The sequence below is a fragment of the Pinus tabuliformis genome, chromosome 2_2 (genome assembly GCF_031772625.1).
Source record: "Pinus tabuliformis cultivar Carrire ecotype Pingquan chromosome 2_2, CPIR1, whole genome shotgun sequence".
In the NCBI taxonomy this organism is placed as follows: Eukaryota; Viridiplantae; Streptophyta; class Pinopsida; order Pinales; family Pinaceae; genus Pinus; species Pinus tabuliformis.
The window spans coordinates 504064199-504069784 of record NC_142300.1 but is presented as its reverse complement, the minus strand read 5'-3'; the positions used below and the strand labels follow the sequence as shown (position 1 = coordinate 504069784).

The window sequence follows — 5586 nt, the reverse complement described above, 5'->3', positions numbered from 1 at the left end:
TTTTGAATCTTGTTATTTGTGAATACCATTGTATGTTCAATGTATTTTTGATTCTGCATTGTTTATGATATAATAGATCGACATGCTTTGATGGTGCTTTGTTACTTTGTTTCTACAGGTATTTGCTAAGCAGGACAAGTAGGAGAGGAGTTGCAAGCTCTATCAACAGGGAGATAAATAAAGCAAGGAGTCAAGCAGAAGATCCAGGTTGGTCCCTTTGCTTCTCTCTTATCTATCATACATAGAGGAAATCACAAATTGCTTTGATTGTTTGTTTGTAGGATAGCTGCCAATCCTAGTGGGGCTAGCAGATCGAAAAGACACTAGCTTTCCTAGAAACACTCACATGACCTGACCTGACCCAATCAAATGAGTTTTCATGGGTGCCCTCACATGACCCGACCCGACCCACTTGAACAAGTTTACATGGATGCCTATACATGATTGAAACGAAGGCATAGGGGAGAGTCGGGCGAACAAGCCACATGAACGTGCACATGGCCCACTGTGGGTCACAACTTAGCATTTGAAACGGGCTCGTGTGCCTAGGCGCCCTCACACTGGACGACTCGACTGAACAATTTTACATGGCCACCTTGAAATGACCCGCCCGAATGAGTCTACATGGCCCCCCTCAAACGACTTGCTTGAACGAGTCTACACAACCACCATCAAACGACCCACCCGAACGAGTTTACATGGGTGCACACACATGACCGAAACGAAGGCACAAGGGAGAGTTGGGAAAATGAACTGCACGAATGTGTAGACGGCCCACCCTGGGTCACAACTTACCATTTTTATACAAGCTCGTGTGCCCAGGCGTGCCCTCACATTGAACGACTCGACTGAACTAGTTTACAGGGGCACCCTAAAATGACCCAGCTAAACGAGTTTATACAACCTCCTTTATGGGTTGTTGTGGTGTGACTCATGGGCTCGTCTTGGTCCCTCGTGCCCATCCAAATGATACAAGTGATAGGTTTTCAAATGTGTGAAATGTGGGTTGGTAATTGAGCTATTTTTTTGGGTTTTCCCGAAGAATGGCCTTGGTTCATTTGTGGGATGGCCGATTTTCATCTTCTCACCATCCCCACTCGGTAGCACATGAGCGGTAATGTTAGCCATGCTCGTCCTAGGAGGCATATGTGAACAATTCCCTTTCTACTCTCTAAGTTCTTGGAGTTTTATGGTTTGTTGTTGTGTGGCTCTCTGGGTCATCTTGGTCCCTCATGCCCATCCAAATGATACCAGTGATAGGTTTTATTTCCACGTGAAAGGTGGGTTGGTAATTGAGTTGTTTTTTCGGGTTTTCCTGAAGAATGGCCTTAGGTCATTTGTAGGGTGGCCGGTTTTATTCTTCTCTCCATCCCCACTCAATAGCACATGAACAGTAATGTTGGCCATGCTCGTCCCTATCCCTCATTCCCATCCAAAGGATAAAAATGTTAAGTTTGCTCGGTGCTCCTTTGTGGCTTCATTGTTGTTGTCCCAGATGGAAACCCCAAAGCTCCGTCGTGCCTATGTCTCTATCGTGCCCCTTGATTGTTGTGAATAGAAAATTTTGATTGGGCTGGGAAGCCATGTGTGGCTTCATTGAAATTGGCTCCTCTTTATATTCTTCACCTCCTCCCTATTTGGTGGGGAGCTTTTTTCTTTTCGTGTGAAAGATGGTTTGGTAATTGAGTTGGTTTTTTGGGTTTGCCTGAAGAATGGCCTTGGGTTGTTTCTAGGGTGGTCGATTTTCATCTTCTCTCCATACCGACTCAGTATCACATGAGTAGTAATGTTGGCCATGCTTTTCCCGGGAGGCATATGTGAACAATTCTCCTTCTGCTCTAAGTTCTCGGAGTTGTATGGGTTGTTGTGGTGTGGCTCCCTGTGACGGCTAGCCTCTTCATTGTGTAGATGTTTATGGTGCTGGTTTATTGTGCTTGTACTCTTTCTGTGTTGGCATTGTCGGTTGAGATGCATACATTTAAGAGGAACATGGAAGGGTTTTGGTTGTAAACCACCTACTTGCCCTCATCCTTAATTTTTCTGTCAGGTGATGTGAGGAATTGTTCCCCTTATTGTAAAGTTAAGGGTTGGCATTCCTTTCAAAGTTCACATCATCTATGGTTGCGTTGGCTTTCAGGTTTTGATAGATATGGTGGCCCATATTTTTGATCGAGTGGTCAACTTTTTCCTTGCATCTCACGTGCATGGTAGGCTTTTACGGCTGGAAAAGTTAAGTCACAACCTTTATGGGTATTTGTTGTTTCAATTGTGTATGTGATCGTGGTCCAATGGGGAGGAGGCTTGCTACATCGATGGTGGGGGCTATCTGGAAGAAGGATTTCGAGGTGGAACACTTCAACCTCCTTCCTGTCCATGGAGGTGGATGTAGGTGAACATTATTCATTGTCTAGTTGGTAAAGCTATGGGTAATCTCCTAGGTTGCCTATACGTAGGGTGCATGGGGTGCGGAACTGCCTGATCCCTCCTCCTATTTGGATATGTTCTTGTATTATGTAGTGAGACTCTTAATTTGCATTTATTTCCTTCCTTTTCCTTCGCATCATGGTTGTCGCAGGCAGTCAAGTGATCAAGGTCCACCATTGCTGTTGTCCAGGTGGACTCCTAGGTGGCCTCGGAGCGGGGCAGGGAGGGTCATGGGGAATTTCTAAGAGAGGTTGTGGGCTCGATCGGTCTTGTTTTATTTCCTTCCATTTCCTTTGCATTGAGGCTACCGTAGGAAATCATGCGATTGAGGTCCATCACTATTTTTGTCTGGGTGGAGTCCTAGGTGGCCTTTGTGCAGGGAGGGGAGGGTTGGGGGGAATTTCTAAGGGGGGTTGCAGGCTCGGTTTGTCTTGTATTATTTCCTTCCTTTGCCTTTGCATTGAGGCTGCCATAGGTGATCATTCGATCGAGGTCCACTGTTGTTGCTATCCAGGTGGACTCCTAGGTTGCATCATTGCGGGGCGGGGATGTTTATATGGCCTCTCTAAGATGGGATTTGTGGTTGGTTTTCCTCTTTTTATTTCCTTCCTTTTCCTTCTTATCGAGGCTTCCGTAGGCGATCGGGAGATCGAGGTCCATCGTTGCTGCTCTCTGGGTGGACTCCTAGGTGGCCTCGTTGTAGGGAGGGTTGGGGCTCATTTATAATATAGAGGTTGTGTGGCTGGTCATTCTCCATTTATTTCCTTTACATCGATGGTGCTGCAGGCGATCGGAAGATCGAGGTCCACTGTTTCTGCTGTTCGAGTGGACTCCTAAGTGGCCTCGGTGCGGGGCGTGGATGTTTTTGGAGGAATTTCTAAGGGAGTGGGTGAGTGATCACTTGTTTTCTTGTTGTTTGGGGCATGGTTACGAACTCCGGAGTGGCCTTGGTGCATTGTGACTCGACAGGTCTACCCATTTGTTCACCATGTCCTTGGCATGTTGTGTGTGCTCCTTCTTGGGATGCAAGAGGTGCAAGGCGTAAAAGTTTTACATGATATTTTGATATCTCTTTGACATGATGGGTGTTCAAGTTGGCTCTTGGTAAGGGAGCACCCGGAATGCCCTTTGAAGTGGGAGGGTGCTACCTGGTTGATCCTGCCATTAGTCATATGCTTGTCTCAAAGATTAAGCCATGCATGTCTAAGTATGAACTAATTCAGACTGTGAAACTGCTGATGGCTCATTAAATTAGTTATGGTTTTTTTTATGGTACCATACTACTCGGATAACTGTAGTAATTCTAAAGCTAATACATACGCCAAGTCTTGACTCTTTGGGAGGGATGAATTTTTTAGATAAAAGGTCGGTGTGGGCTTGCCCACTTCTCCTGTGAATCATGATAACTCAACCAATCACACAGCCCTTGTGCTGGCGATGCTTCATTGAAATTTTTGGTCTACCAATTTTCGATGGTAGGATAGAGGCCTACCATGGTGGTGACAGGTAACGGAGAATTAGGGTTCGATTCCAGAGAGGGAATCTGAGAAATGGCTATGACATCCATGGAAGGCAACAGACACGCAAATTACCCAATCCTAACTTGGGGAGGTAGTGACAATAAATAACATTACTAGACTCATCAAATATGGTAATTGGAATGAGTATAATCTAAATCCCTTAACTAGGATCCATTGGAGGGCAAGTCTGGTGGGAGCAACCATGGTAATTCTAGCTCCAATAGCGTATATTTAAGTTGTTGCAGTTAAAAAGCTCATAGTTGGATCTTGGGTCGTAAAGGTCAGTCTGCCTACTCGGTGTGCACCTGCCCTTTCGTCCCTTTTGTCGGCAGCATGCTGTGGCCTTAATTGGCTAGGGCACGGCTCCGGCGCTGTTACATTGAAAAAATTAGAGTGCTCAAAGTAAGCTTATGCTCTGAATACGTTACCATGGAATAACATGATAAGAGTCTGGTCCTATTGTGTTGGCCTTCGGGACCGGAGTAATGATTAATATGGACTATCGAGGGCATTCGTATTTCATTGTCAAAGGTGAAATTCTTGGATTTATGAAAGACGGACCACTACGAAAGCATTTTCCAAGGATGTTTTCATTAATCAAGAACAAAAGTTGGGGGCTCGAAGACGATAAAATACTGTCCTAGTCTCAACCATAAACGATGATGACCAGGGATCGACGGATGTTTCTCTAAGGACTCTGCCAGTAGCTTCTAAGAAATCAGAGTGTTTGGGTTCTGGGTGGAGTATGGTCGCAAGGCCAAAACTTAAAGGAATTGACAGAAGGGAACCACCAGGAGTGGAGCTTGCGGCTTAATTTGACTCAACATGGGGGAACTTACTAGGTCCAAACATAGTAAGGATTGGCAGATTAAGAGCTCTTTCTTGATTCTATGGGTGGTGGTGCATGGCCATTCTTATTTGGTGGAGCGATTTGTCTAGTTAATTCTGATAACGAAAGAGACCTTAGCCTGCTAACTAGCTACGTGGAGGTTCCCGTTCGCAACCAGCTTCTAAGAGGGACTATGGCCATTTAGGCCATGGAATTTTGAGGCAATAACATGTTTGTGATTCCCTTAGATGTTCTAGGCCATATGCACACTACACTGATATAGCCAACATGTTTTTCTTCTTAGTTCGGGAGGATCAGAAAATCTTCTCAAATTGCAACGTAATGGGGATAAGTCATTGCAAATATTGGTCTTCAACAAGGAATTCCTAGTAAGTGCATGTCATCAACTCATGTTGACTACGTCCCTGCCCTTTTTCCACACTACCCATTGCTCCTACCGATTGAATGGTCCGGTGAAGTGTTCGAATTGCATCAACTATGGTGGTTCACCGCCATTGACGTCGTGAGAATTTCATTGAATCTTATCATTTAGAGGAAGGGGAAGTCATAACAAGGTTACTGTAGGTGAACCTGTGGTAGGATCATTGATAGCAAGGGTTTTTATTTTTTGGTTTGGGTTGGGTGGGTTTCGATTGCAATGTGGGCCTACGTGGTGTGTCTCTAGGGGAGCGGGTTTGGTGTTTGGAGGAAACATTGTTGGTTTCTTATCTTGAGGTCACGCTTGTTTTTTCGTGTGTTCTTGCAAGCCATTCTTGTGCTTGTCCCACCCATACTTTGTTTTTTTTTCCCCCA

The 5586-nt window shown here is 45.2% G+C and overlaps 1 pseudogene; it reads left to right on the top strand.

Annotated features, from left to right (window-relative positions):
• Positions 1-3569: 3569 nt before the first annotated feature.
• Positions 3570-5381, top strand: LOC149193570 (18S ribosomal RNA; annotated as a pseudogene).
• Positions 5382-5586: the final 205 nt, after the last annotated feature.